We start from the raw sequence: 15,526 nt of genomic DNA on the forward strand, positions 1-15,526 counted from the left end.
TGGGGACTGCTTGGCCAGTCCAGCACCTTTACCCTTAGTTTCTTTAGCAAGGCAGTGGTCATCTTGGAGGTGTGTTTGGGGTCGTTATCATGTTCAGTTTCCGAAGGGAGGGGATCACGCTCTGCTTCAGTATGTCACAGTACATGTTGGCATTCATGGTCCCCTCAATGAACTGTAGCTCCCCAGTGCCGGCAGCACTCATGCAGCCCCAAACCATGACACTCCCACCACCATGTTTGACTGTAGGCAAGACACACTTGTCTTTGTACTCCTCACCTGGTGTACTGCCACACACGGTTGACACCATCTGAACCAAATAAGTTTATATTGGTCTCATCAGACCACAGGTTCCAGTAATCCATGTCTTTAGTCTGCTTGTCTTCAGCAAACTGTTTGTGGGCTTTCTTGTGCATCATCTTTAGAAGAGGCTTTCTTCTGGGACGACAGCCATGCAGACCAATTTGATGTGGTGTGCGGCGGGCGTGTGGTCTGAGCACTGACAGGCTGACCCCCTACCCCTTCAACCTCTGTAGCAATGCTAGCAGCACTCCTATGTCTATTTTCAAAAGACAACCTCTGGATGTGACGCTGAACATGTGCACTCAACCTCTTTGGTCGACCATGGTGAGGCCTGTTCTGAGTGGAACCTGTCCTGTTAAACTGCTGTATGGTCCTGGCCACCGTGCTGCAGCTCAGTTTCAGGGTGTTGCCAATCATCTTATAGCCGAGGCCATCTTTATGTAGAGTAACAATTCTTGTTTTCAGATCCTCCGAGTTCTTTGCCATGAGGTGCCATGTTGAACTTCCAGTGACCAGTATGAGAGAGTGTGAGAGCGATAACACCAAATGTAACACACCGGAGACCTTGTAACACAAACGAGTCACATGACACCGGGGAGGGAAAATGGCTAATTGGGCACAATTTGGACATTTCTCACTTAGGGGTGTACTCACTTTTGTTGCCAGCGGTTTAGACATTAATGGCTGTGTGTCGAGTTATTTTGAGGGGACAGAAAAATTACACTGTGATACAAGCTGTACACGGACTACTGTACATTGGAGCAAAGTGTCATATCTTCAGTGTTGTCCCATGAAAAGACAGAATAAAATATTTACAAAAATGTGAGGGGTGTACTCACTTTTGTGAGATACCGTATGCACAACTTACTTCCCGCTTGTTCCGATTTGGTATTTCAGCCTGTGGCAAAATATCTATGTGCAGAAGTCTTCTTTGATCTGATAAATCATACGTGTGCCTGAAAGAACTGGCTTATATATTATTTTTTAAAAAATGTAAATTAAAAATATGGCTTATTTGATAGACAGTCTACAAAATTATCACTATATATGCTAGAGATTACTAATTTTTTTCCCACTCTAGTTGTATCACTTCATTTGGTACTCAAGATTATATTCTTCGACCCCTCCGTTTTCTGCAAGCCCCTCCTGCCATATTCCTTCATTGAACATTCTGGGTCAATGGTGTAAAAGCAGCAGTACATCTCCACTTTATGTTCACCTGACCACTGGACTGTATCTAGTCCTCTTGAAATGTCTTTTTCAGTGTATGCTTACATGGTCTTTTCTGTTGCATTGTGGTGGGATCTGCACTGTTGCCACAGTGAAGGTCTTCTCTTCATCTGAATATTTTTTTTACCATCACTACCACCTTCATCTGCCCTAGTGTGGAGACAAGAGCTGGGCACATTCTAATCCTGCAAGATGTGTGGGCCAGTAATGAGGAGTATTTTTGACCATGTTCTTACTAAGAAAGTAGCTTTGCCTTGACGTGATTTGGAACAGATATTGTACAATGAAGCACACCACATGAAGGTACTCGTCAAGACTTGAATAGTTAGGAGTGTGACCACTTTTTTCCTCCTCTAAAATTTACTCCTTCAGGGCTTCCCTCGACTATGAAGTCTCATGTGGCTCTGAACGCAATATTTTCTTGAAAATCTCTTTCCACATTCAGAACAGCTGTAGGGTTTCTCTCCATTGTGAATAACTGTGTGGCTCTCAAGGTGACTCTTTTGTAAAAATCGTTTCCCACACTCAGAACAGCAAAAGGGTTTCTCTCCAGTGTGAATTCTATTGTGGGCCTTAAGGGTGCTTCTTTCTGAAAATCGTTTTTCACATTCCAAGCAGCCAAATGGCTTCTCTCTGGTGTGACTTGTCATGTGGCTGCTATAGCTTCTCTTGAAAAAGAAACGTTTGCCACATTCACAACAGGAATATGGTTTCTTTCCGGTATGAACTCATTTGTGGGTTTCAAGTATTCTTCTTTGTGAAAATCCTTTTCCACATTCATTGCAGCAATAGGGTTTCTCTACAGTGTGAATGCTATTGTGAGCCCTAAGATAGGGTTTACTTGAAAAACTCTTTCCACATTCACAACAGCAATAGGGTTTCTCTCCAGTATGAATTGCCATGTGGATCACAATGGCCTCTTTGTGAAAAATCGCTTTCCACATTCCGTGCAGCCATGTGGCTTCTCTCCAGTGTGAGTTTTCATGTGGCTTCTATAGGTGCTCTTGAATGAGAATTGTTTATCACATTCACAACTATTTTGTGGATTTCAAGTCCATTATTTTTTGAAAATACTTTCCCACATTCACCACAACAATAGGGTTTACCTCCATTATGAATTCATTCGTGTTTATAAAGATGGCACCTTGTTGAGAATCGTACACCACACTTGGAACAACAGAGAGGATTTTCCCCATTATGCGTTCTCATATGCTGGTTAAGATTTTTCCTGGGCGGCACGGTGGCACAGTGGGTAGCGCTGCTGCCTCGCAGTTGGGAGACCTGGGGACCTGGGTTCGCTTCCCGGGTCCTCCCTGCGTGGAGTTTGCATGTTCTCCCTGTGTCTGCGTGGGTTTCCTCCGGGCGCTCCGGTTTCCTCCCACAGTCCAAAGACATGCAGGTTAGGTGGATTGGCGATTCTAAATTGGCCCTGGTGTGTGGGTGTGTTTGTGTGTGTCCTGCGGTGGGTTGGCACCCTGCCCGGCATTGGTTCCTGCCTTGTGCCCTGTGTTGGCTGGGATTGGCTTCAGCAGACCCCCGTGACCCTGTGTTTGGATTCAGCGGGTTGGAAAATGGATGGATGGATGGATTTTTCCTGCCATAGAATCATTTGCCACATTCTACACAGCCATATGGCCGAGTTCCAGTAGGAATTGTCATGTGGCTCTTGAGACGATGCTTTCTTGTAAACCCTCTTCCACATTCAGAACAGCAAAAGGGTTTCTCTCCAGTGTGACTTGTTCTGTGGCTGTCAAGATGGATCCTTTGAGAAAATACTTTTCCACATTCAGAACAACAATGGGGTTTCTCCCCAGTGTGAATTCTATTGTGGGTCTTAAGAATGGATTTTCGTGAAAATTGTTTTCCACATTCAGAACAAACATAAGGCCCTTGAGTCGTTTGGTTCCACTGATTGCCTTTGTCTTTAGATGCACATTTCAGACTTTTCTTTTGCTCTTGCAAGACACGCGCTTCTTCCAAAGGAGTACTGTTCTCTTGTTGTGGCGTGTTAATTGCATCTATCTTTGTTTTGTGTACAACTGGCAGAGCACTCAACTGCATGGGGGATCTTGTCAAAAAATCTGATGCAGATGTCAATTTCGTATTTTCATCATGTGCTGTCTGTTGATACTTCACTTCAGGACAGACCACAACAGGTAGACACGGGGAAAAGCTGAGACGCTCCAGTCTGTCTGCTGAAAGACATAAAAACACACAATTGTGAGCGATTACGTGATGTTGAGAGATATGACAAGTGGCAGTCATTTAGTGTAAATCATCTCATTTCAGTTCAAATAACCCCAAATAACAACACCATTCTAACCCCACTAGAAAGTTTCATTTTACGCCTGACAGTTTACTTTAAAAAGGAATGATGAAGGAATTCAGGGAAACCAATCTTAAAGCAATTCAATTCAAATTAACTCACAAGAAGTTAATTAGCAGCACAAACACGGCACTCAATAAAAAAAGGGTTAGAATGAAAATCTGTAGCCACGGTGGTCCTCCAGGACCGGAGTTGGCGACCCCTGCTCTAAATCACATGGGGCTCTGATCTCTCTCTGAAAAAGTCCAACGTTACTCCTTAACAATCTGTAGAGGATAATGTCTGCTGAACAGACAGGTATTACTAGCCAAGTGGAGGCAAAGTGCACTCCAACATGTGGAGAGAGATAGAGCAACTCGATCGGAGGCTGGCACGAGAGTGAGGAGGGTCCTGCCTCCTTTGTCTCAGATTAGCACGAATATATCGCTCCTGCAAGTGAACTAGGATTCTTAGCGCAATGAGAGAAGTCGCAAAATCAACCAGAATGTTCAAGCTAATTATAGATAAACAAAACCCGATCTGAATCCATTAAGTAGTTCTCTTGTTTGCTAGCTAAGTGGATGTAAGGAAACCCGAGACTGGAACGTGAGTGAGGACGGCCCCGTCCACTGCCCCCTATCCTCGGCCCGCTGCATGTTTCTCGGATTCGCAGAAATAAATTGGTACCGCAAGCGAACTATAATACTTAGTGTGATGAGAGAAGTCACAAAATCAACCAGAATATTCAAGCAAATTCTAGGAAAAAAAAAACATGATCCAAATCCATTCTCTTGTGAAAAGTGGACAGTCATATGTTTGAATATATATATATATATATACAGTGGTGTGAAAAACTATTTGCCCCCTTCCTGATTTCTTATTCTTTTGCATGTTTGTCACACAAAATGTTTCTGATCATCAAACACATTTAACCATTAGTCAAATATAACACAAGTAAACACAAAATGCAGTTTTTAAATGATGGTTTTTATTATTTAGGGAGAAAAAAAATCCAAACCTACATGACCCTGTGTGAAAAAGTAATTGCCCCCTTGTTAAAAAATAACCTAACTGTGGTGTATCACAGCTGAGTTCAATTTCCGTAGCCACCCCCAGGCCTGATTACTGCCACACCTGTTTCAATCAAGAAATCACTTAAATAGGAGCTGCCTGACACAGAGAAGTAGACCAAAAGCACCTCAAAATCTAGACATCATGCCAAGATCCAAAGAAATTCAGGAACAAATGAGAACAGAAGTAATTGAGATCTATCAGTCTGGTAAAGGTTATAAAGCCATTTCTAAAGCTTTGGGACTCCAGCGAACCACAGTGAGAGCCATTATCCACAAATGGCAAAAACATGGAACAGTGGTGAACCTTCCCAGGAGTGGCCGGCCGACCAAAATTACCCCAAGAGCGCAAAGACGACTCATCCGAGAGGTCACAAAAGACCCCAGGACAACGTCTAAAGAACTGCAGGCCTCACTTGCCTCAATTAAGGTCAGTGTTCACGACTCCACCATAAGAAAGAGACTGGGCAAAAACGGCCTGCATGGTAGATTTCCAAGACGCAAACCACTGTTAAGCAAAAAGAACATTAGGGCTCGTCTCAATTTTGCTAAGAAACATCTCAATGATTGCCAAGACTTTTGGGAAAATACCTTGTGGACTGATGAGACAAAAGTTGAACTTTTTGGAAGGCAAATGTCCCGTTACATCTGGCGTAAAAGGAACACAGCATTTCAGAAAAAGAACATCATACCAACAGTAAAATATGGTGGTGGTAGTGTGATGGTCTGCGGTTGTTTTGCTGCTTCAGGACCTGGAAGGCTTGCTGTGATAGATGGAACCATGAATTCTACTGTCTACCAAAAAATCCTGAAGGAGAATGTCCGGCCATCTGTTCGTCAACTCAAGCTGAAGCGATCTTGGGTGTTGCAACAGGACAATGACCCAAAACACACCAGCAAATCCACCTCTGAATGGCTGAAGAAAAACAAAATGAAGACTTTGGAGTGGCCTAGTCAAAGTCCTGACCTGAATCCAATTGAGATGCTATGGCATGACCTTAAAAAGGCAGTTCATGCTAGAAAACCCTCAAATAAAGCAGAATTACAACAATTTTGCAAAGATGAGTGGGCCAAAATTCCTCCAGAGCGCTGTAAAAGACTCATTGCAAGTTATCGCAAACGCTTGATTGCAGTTATTGCTGCTAAGGGTGGCCCAACCAGTTATTAGGTTCAGGGGGCAATTACTTTTTCACACAGGGCCATGTAGGTTTGGATTTTTTTTTCTCCCTAAATAATAAAAACCACCATTTACAAACTGCATTTTGTGTTTACTTGTGTTATATTTGACTAATGGTTAAATGTGTTTGATGATCAGAAACATTTTGTGTGACAAACATGCAAAAGAATAAGAAATCAGGAAGGGGGCAAATAGTTTTTCACACCACTGTATATATATATAAATATGACATATGTGTTGCCATCCAGCCAGTCAGTAAGCACAGCACTTGTTGTCTCTCGGACTGTTTTACAGAAAAACAAAACTCGTACCTCATCAGCACACTACACTAACCACTCATCTTAATGCATGTACAGAAGTACAGTGCATCCGGAAAGTATTCACAGCACGTCACTTTTTCCACATTTTGTTATGTTACAGCCTTATTCCAAAATGGATTCAATTCATTTTTTTCCTCAGTATTCTACACACAACACCCCATAATGACAACATGAAAAAAGTTTACTTGAGGTTTTTGCAAATTTATTAAAAATAAAAAAACTGAGAAATCCCATGTACATAAGTATTCACAGCCTCTGCCATGAAGCTCAAAATTGAGCTCAGGTGCATCCTGTTTCCCCTGATCATCCTTGAGATGTTTCTGCAGCTTCATTGGAGTCCACCTGTGGTAAATTCAGTTGACTGGAGATGATTTGGAAAGGCACACACCTGTCTATATAAGGTCCCACAGTTGACAGTTCATGTCAAAGCACAAACCAAGCATGAAGTCAAAGGAATTGTCTGTAGACCTCCGAGACAGGATTGTATTGAGGCACAAGTCTGGGGAAGGTTACAGAAAAATTTCTGCTGCTTTGAAGGTCCCAATGAGCACAGTGGCCTCCATCATCTGTAAGTGGAAGAAGTTTGAAACCACCAGGACTCTTCCTAGAGCTGGCCGGCCATCTAAACTGAGCGATCGGGGGAGAAGGGCCTTAGTCAGGGAGGTGACCAAGAACCCGATGGTCACTCTGTCAGAGCTCCAGAGGTCCTCTGTGGAGAGAGGAGAACCTTCCAGAAGGACAACCATCTCTGCAGCAATCCACCAATCAGGCCTGTATGGTAGAGTGGCCAGACGGAAGCCACTCCTTAGTAAAAGGCACATGGCAGCCCGCCTGGAGTTTGCCAAAAGGCACCTGAAGGACTCTCAGACCATGAGAAAGAAAATTCTCTGGTCTGATGAGACAAAGATTGAACTCTTTGGTGTGAATGTCAGGCGTCACGTTTGGGGGAAACCAGGCACCGCTCATCACCAGGCCAATACCATCCCTACAGTGAAGCATGGTGGTGGCAGCATCATGCTGTGGGGATGTTTTTCAGAGGCAGGGACTGGGAGACTAGTCAGGATAAAGGGAAAGATGACTGCAGCAATGTACAGAGACATCCTGGATGAAAACCTGCTCCAGAGCGCTCTTGACCTCAGACTGGGGTGACGGTTCATCTTTCAGCAGGACAACGGCCCTAAGCACACAGCCAAGATATCAAAGGAGTGGCTTCAAGACAACTCTGTGAATGTCCTTGAGTGGCCCAGCCAGAGCCCAGACTTGAATCCGATTGAACATCTCTGGAGAGAACTTAAAATGGCTGTGCACCGACGCTTCCCAACCAACCTGATGGAGCTTGAGAGGTGCTGCAAAGAGGAATGGGCGAAACTGGCCAAGGATAGGTGTGCCAAGCTGGTGGCATCATATTCAAAAAGACTTGAGGCTGTAATTGCTGCCAAAGGTGCATCGACAAAGTATTGAGCAAAGGCTGTGAATACTTATGTAGATGGGATTTCTCAGTTTTTTTATTTTTAATAAATTTGCAAAAACCTCAAGTAAACTTTTTTCACGTTGTCATTATGGAGTGTTGTGTGCAGAATTCTGAGGAAAAAAATGAATTTAATCCATTTTGGAATAAGGCTGTAACATAACAAAATGTGGAAAAAGTGATGCGCTGTGAATACTTTCCGGGTGCACTGTATAGGATACAAAAAGAGAGTCCGATTTAAATAAGTAAGACATGACAAGTTTGTGATATTTGAATCGGATTTGACTCATCCATTAAATGTTACTCTATTAAGTTTTTAACCTACCAATTATGCAAATTTAAATCTTATAATTGCAAACGTTACCAACCTAGCAGGAAGGACAAACTGAATTTTAAAAACATGTGGGTAAAAAAAGGCTCTAAAGTTTGTTTAAATGAAAATATCAGACATTTTCCTAGAATTTGCTAAATTAACAGTAGATATAATAAGGCTTGATTTTTTTTTAGCATTTATTTTAAGCTGCACTTTTCAGCTACTAGAGAAACCATTTAGAATACACTCATGCGAAAATAAATCAGGTTTTCCAGGATTGGAGCATTCTTTATTTAACCCAGGGTTTAAACCCCAAAAAAACACTGTTAAAATGGAGGAATCCCCATGTCTATCGCATGTTAAAATTCAATCCCTGCATTTCACTTTGCTATTTATGAATGCTGATGCTAGTTGACTTAAATGATAGTTTGGCTAACTACTCGTTGACTGCACCACTGTTCTAACGCTGCCTTTACTGTTGGTAGTTTTTCTTCTTCTTTCAGCTGATCCTGTTAGGTGTTGCCACATTGGATCATCTTCTTCCATATATTTCTATCCTCTGCATCTTACCCATCACCTGCATGTCCTCTCTCACCACATCCATAAACCTTCTCTTAGGCCTTCCTCTTCTCCTCTTACCTGGCAGCTCTATCTTTAGCATCCTTCTCCCAATATACCCAGCATCTCTCCTCTGCACATGTCCAAAGCAACGCAATCTCACCTCTCAGACTTTGACTCCCAACCGTCCAACTTGAGCTGACATTCTAATGTACTCTTACAATGTTTTATTCAAACAACAAAGGCACAATATTCATCATTTAAATAATGGAGGGACTTTTAATGAAAAAAAAAAAAGCCATTGAATGGGATTTCTGTTTTTGCTCTGGTATCGTACAGGTATCCAGTATCATGAACTTTTACTGGTATTGATATTGAATGCAAACATTCTGGTATTGTGACATAGCTAATTTGAAAATCTTTTAACAAAGGTGAGAAAATATTAGGTGAAACAGCGTATTTTTTAAATAAGGTGAGCACAGTCAGACACAAATCAAAATCAGACTGGTGCATCAACAAAAATAGAATCGCCAGGCAGAATCTGAGCACCTAAAACAGAAACTACCAGGAAGGCAACAACTAAAAATTGGGTACTTTATTATTGTGACAGAAAGTGCACTTTGGCTTTTATTTTGATACGTTCTCATGATGAAGTATTGCTTAGTCCAGCATCGACCAATAGGCTGCAAGTAATTCCGGTGGGTTGTCAGTATCAGGAGGTAAACACAGGAATGAACTGTGGCGTGACTTTTTGAGAATGTATCAAAATAAAAGCCAAGGGTGCTTTGTGTCACAAGAATAGAACAGTACCAAAAATTGTAAAACGCACACTAACCAGGGCCATCCACCAATCTTAGACAGTGATGGGACATGAAGGGTGACCTTATCTCGTCAATCTGATGCTGTAAAAGTAGTTGCTTATGCTGGTGGAATCTGGGACAGACTGCCTTGGAGACACTCGACGTCTGTGCTCTGAAAGGGTGGTGCTCACAGGAAAACAAAGATGGCAGTGTGGCGCAACAGTAAATATTAAATTTGTCATAAAATCAAAAAGTAACGCGATAGAATCACTGTGATAAAAAAAAACACAAAGAGAGATATTCTCAGTAAAAACCTTTTACAGGATAGCTCACAATAAAACCCTAAGTCTAACAAATTTGATATTATAACATTATTATATGACTTTTTGATCTCCACTTACCTTCTCCAGACTGATTTGTAGATGATGAAATAAATGTGACAGGCACCTACTGTGAGTGCCAAGGTGGAAGGACAGGCGTCTCAGCCACGACTGAGGAGGAATTAACACTGAAAGCCTACACCTTCAATAATGTAATTATTTCTTCATTTCAAATCCATTATGGTGGTGCACAGAGCTACAATTATGAGAATTGTTATCACTGTCCAAATACTTAACTGTAATAACTGTACCCCCTCTTCGAAATATTCCCATTTCTTTTAAATGAAAACACACAAACCAATAATTTTCCAGCTTTACTTACTTAATGCAATCTGTAACATCCAAGTGAAAGATATCACAGGTACAGTTCAGAAGAATTTTAAAAAAATCAAAAACAAGAAATCCTGAGATGAATAAAGAATACACCTCCCCCCCCACTCCCAAACCCAAACCCTCTCAGGTGTTAAGTGCCCACCATTTCCATCGCGTGTCCTGGCTTCCTTCCATCTGTGATCAGTTGTAATGCTTGTGATAAGTGAAGCTGTTCCTGGTTCATTCATCCCCTTGATTGGTAGTGCAACTGACAGCAAACAACTGACTATGGGTGGCCAGCCACTTTCAAAAGATCTCAGGGATAGAGTTGTGGGCAGACATAAGGGAGGAGATGGAGACAAAAAATCTCAAAGGCTTTATCAATCCCAAAGAGCACAGTAAAGCCCATCATAATGAAGTGTTTGGTACTACTAGGACCCTCTCTGGATCCAGCCGTCCCTCCAAACTGGTTAGAAGAGCAAGGAGGAAACTGGTAAAAGAGGCTACCAAGAGGCCAATGGCCACTTTGAAGGAGTTACAAGATTTGATGGCAAAGAGTGGTCATTAATGGTGTGCGTGTGACAACAATTTCACAAGTGCTCCACAATTGTGACTTGTGGCTTTTTCCTTGCAACCCTCTCGAACTTCTGAAGAAAGGCCACATTAAGGCTTGTTTGAGCTTTGCCAGAATGCACCTTGAAGATTCTGCTGCCAAGTGGAAAAAGGTCTTATGGTCAGAAGAGACCAAAATCAAAACTATTTAGCCTCAATACCAAACGGTACACCAATGCAGCTCACCATCCACAACACACCATACCTACAGTAAAGCAAGGAGGGGGCAGTATCCTGTTGTGGGGGGCCTGGGGCTCTCGTTAGGGTAGAAGGAAAAATGGATGAGGCAAAATACCATCAAATTCAGGAGGAAAATCTGCTACCCTCTGCCGAAAGTTGAAGATGGGCAGAATGTTCACCTTTCACAAGTTAGGGTTATGGATCTCGGGTTTAGGAGTAAATGGGAACGAATCAGATGCAAAATGATACTTTTACATTTCCAGAGAAGCATTTAGAAAAACAAGTTTTACATAGTAGTCCCTGTTACTTTTGGGAAGTTCTCACCTTCTTTGAATGTAGAAATTTAAGAAAAATGAAAGTTTGGAGCTTTTGCTATTTCACTGTGTGTATATTTGAAGTCCCATTTGTTCCTGATACACTTCACCTCCTCCCTGACTGGTCTTTTCCCAATATAATACCGAAAGAATTGGTTTAGATTGTATTTCTAACTCTTCTGTCATTTTCAAGTCTAACTGCCGATCCTTCTTTACGGTTGTCCTCATGCTCTTATACACCCTATGGTTTGTATTGGAGTTATTAGTCTTATACATCTTATTCCTTATTTTTTAATCTCTTTTATTAACCCACCGTAGAGTTTTGTTAACTGATTCTAAATTGCAGGATGTACTTGTCCTGCATTATACATAAAAAGTTTATAAACCTGCTCCTCGAGTTTCTCCTCACCTAAAAGCTCATCCTTTTTAGACTTTGTCATCTCTGTTCAAAATTTGCCCTACCAAAGTTAAACTTAAAAAATGTTATTCTTTGCATCTACGTTCCTCCAAAACAGTGAGAATCGCATGATATTATGGTGACTTGACCAAAGCAGTTCAGGCACCTCTACATCCTCAATTCTACCCTGATTTTTACTTAAATACTAAATCCCAGGCCTCCTCCATCGGTGTTTTAACATACTGTGTTAAAAACAGTCACTAATTAGGTCTAAACACTCCTGCATTTGTACCCATTTATTTGTAAGGTTAGACCAGTTAATATTCGGGTGGGTAAAATCACCCAGGACTGTAATATCGCCCTTGTAAGCCTGCTTTTAAAAAATTATTATTACACAGATGCATATTAAAATTGCTGTCTTCATTTCGGGGTCAGCAGCACACTCCTTAAATAAGGCCACTTTACTTGATGCTTTCTAGCTGAATCCAGATGTCTTCACTAAGATGGGGCTCATCATCCAACTGAAGAAGACTTGCACTTAAATTCTGTTTGACATAAATAGCAACCTTCCTTCTTTACATCTCTGTCCATCTTTCCTAAAAATGTGTATCCATCTATTTTATACTCACCCCATCTCTTAATTAGTCTCAGCTACATACAACTCCAACCTGCTCGTTTTATTTTTGATATGTTTAACATTTAATTAAGTGATTTTTAATGTGCTACTTATTTTACTTTAGCATTTTAACTTTAGGCTATAAATTCCATTACTTTTTTTTTTTTTAACATTTTATTGAATTTATTAAAATCAAATAACATTCCAAACAAATAACTCAAGTTTTACAAAACTAGGTTTGAAACAAATCGACCTCCACCCATGAGAAAGAGAGCTATGTCAGCAGAGTAAAACTTTAATAGTAGGAAAAATAAGTAAATAAATAGAATAAAAAAGGGAAGAGAATCTGCTTCCTCAATTTAAATGCTTATTCTAAAATGTTATTGATCAGAGCCTGCCAGGTTTTGAAAATGTTTTGCACAGATCCTCTGAGAGAATTTAGTTTTGTCCAATTTCAAATACTACATAACATCAGTTACCCACTGACTTAAAAGAGATGAGTTAGGATTCTTCCAGTTGAACAAGATAAGTCTACGTGCCAACAGTGAAGTAAAGGCAATTACAGTTTGTTTGTCATTCTCCACTTTAAGCCCCTCTGTGAGCCCACCAAACACAGCTGTTAGTGTGTTAGGAGGGATTGTGACACCAAGGCTGTCTGAGAGGCATTTAAAAATTTTGGTCCAAAACCTACAAATTCCATTACTTATACATATTTGTTTTTACACTGTTGTTCACCCCATCGTGTACTGTTTTAAATCTGGCCTGTCGTAAACTCCCTACTCCCCAGTCCTCCACCTCATCACATTGGTGTCCCTCTGTTTCAAATGTAACCCATCACATCACAAGAGGTCCCATCTGTTCAAAGAGGTGCACTGATGCCCAAGAGGTCTGTAACCCCCTCTATCCTACACCAAGATTAGAGCCACATGTTAAGCCTCCTGATCTTCTCAGTCTTACATGCAGTAACATGTGGCACAGACAGAACTTCAGAGAACACCGCCTTGTCAGTTCTGGTCCTCAGTTTGGAACCTAACTCTTTAAATTTGGGCTGTAGAACTGACTGCATGCCCTTATTCATGTCATTGTTGGACAATGACCGCTGGATCCAATACCACTTCAATGAGGCCTCTAACCTGTGCATCCGGAATGCAACATACCATTCTGAGGTATATCATGTGTGAAAGACAGTCAAGATGATCAAGGGTTAATATACTTATAGTAATATAGTGTTTTATTATGCTTTCCACATTAAAATATAGCACCTATCTTAGAAGTAGCATGAAGAGACTGCTGCAACAGTCAGGTAGAGTAGCTACAGCAATTAGGAAATATAATCTAAAGCTGTTTAAGCAACCTTATTAGGAAACCAGATGGAGACTGTGCGAGCCACAAAAAGATAGAATGTTCTAGGTGGTGATGAAAGACAATGGCAACTGTAAGACTTGACAGTCGTCACATACACAGAAATTCCATGAAAGGATAAGAGCTGAACTTACAAAATATTGAAAAGGTTCGAGAATGTAGTGGAATGAGACATTTAATCTGATTGGTTCATTAACTTGTTGTCATATGTAAGCGTAAGCATTAGTTCAGCACTGTCAGTTGTCTATAAATATGTGATTCCGACTATGCTCTGTGACCATCTCCTGACACCTCTCCTCCCAGGACCATCCCATGGCAGACTGCTGCTCCCTTTCTGTGAAGAAAAATTAAAGATGCACAAGCAAGCTTCCTCCTGCCTGATTTCTGACTCAAAGGGGTCTTAGGGCAACAGTTTCTTCCACACATATTATTAACTACAATCTATTTAATGTAAATATAGGGAATCCAACACAGACAACACTTAATAAGCCTTCTCTTATTGTAAAGGTTCTACTCTTAAAAGGCATTACAGATGTGAACAAAGTACTGTCAAAGATGAGGCAGTCATACAGTATGAAGAGTTTTATTTTTAAATGGGGTGTCCTTCTCTACTTAACATTTGCCAAAGTAGGTATATAAATGATTTCATTACTTTTTTGCAGTTCATCCAAATGGGAAACAAAAACGATTTTTTTTTTACTGGTGCCAGCCGTAATCCTTTTTAATGAAAAGAATCCGTTCATTAGACAGGTATTTTGAAAGAATCAAATCAGTAAAATACATTATAACGCCCATCACTAGGGGTTACCTGTTGTAGACCAGAAGCTTCCATCATCCTCTGTGATAGATGATGCATTTTTATACATGATAATAGAATCCTGATAATAAAACCAAAGTAGACCCATTTTTCATTTTGATCCTATCTGAAAAAGACAAAATGTTTTGGATGCATCACAGTATAAATATGGTGATAGTTACAGCATAGGTTATTGGTTTAAGGATAGAGAAAGCCTTGACAAACCTCTGGCATAGCTGGCTTCAAATCAAATTGGGCCCTAGCATGATGTTTTCCGTCTCCTGCTCCTTTTTCTATTTCTTCCAAGCCCTGGGCACTTACAGATCTCATACCATCTTGTGGTTTGCTTTCCTAAATGTGCCTAACCCTTCAATAGTTCCATTGCTGCATTTATTAAATTCATAACATAGAAGCATAACAAGATCAGCCCTTTATCTACAAGTGACCACTAGACTATGTCCAGTCCTCATATTTTATTGCTCTAGTTACACTGCTGTGGTTTGTTCATTTACACTGTGGTGGACTGACACCACATTCAAGGTCTTTTCTTCCTCTGAAAATATTTCACTATCACTACCATCACTACCTGCCTGAGTACAGAACCATAGGTAGGGCAGTTTTTTTGTTTTTTTTTTGTCCTGGGAGATGTGCGGTGTCAAAGTTAATATCATGAAGCCAGTAACCATTATGAATGACTTTATTGGGTCCTCATACTATACGAAGAGATTCGGTAGATATACTGTATAATGCAGCCTACCACATGAAGGTACTCGTTAAAACTAGTTTGGAGAGTTATATTTCACTTCTTCCTTCATTCTCTTATTCTTCACCCTCCATCTTACTCCTTCAAGACATCCCCCCATTGTGTTTTTCTATGTGCTTCTTAAGTTGTCTGTTTTTTGAGAATCTCCTGCCACATTGCAAACAGCCATATGGCTTCTCCCCAGTATGAATGATCATGTGGATCTTAACATACTGTTTTCTTGAAAACCCTTTCCCACATTCAGAGCAGCAGT

General features: G+C 40.9%; 2 protein-coding genes across 3 annotated transcripts in view; both read right to left on the reverse strand.

Annotated features, from left to right (window-relative positions):
• LOC114643527 (gastrula zinc finger protein XlCGF57.1-like) overlaps nt 1-15,526 on the reverse strand; it is a 318,307-nt gene that overhangs the window by 216,556 nt on the left and 86,225 nt on the right. The window lies entirely within an intron of this gene.
• The window catches only part of LOC114665435 (zinc finger protein OZF-like), a 69,744-nt gene that overhangs the window by 12,320 nt on the left and 41,898 nt on the right, over nt 1-15,526 (reverse strand). The window lies entirely within an intron of this gene.

The sequence above is a fragment of the Erpetoichthys calabaricus genome, chromosome 1 (genome assembly GCF_900747795.2).
Source record: "Erpetoichthys calabaricus chromosome 1, fErpCal1.3, whole genome shotgun sequence".
Taxonomy (NCBI): Eukaryota; Metazoa; Chordata; class Cladistia; order Polypteriformes; family Polypteridae; genus Erpetoichthys; species Erpetoichthys calabaricus.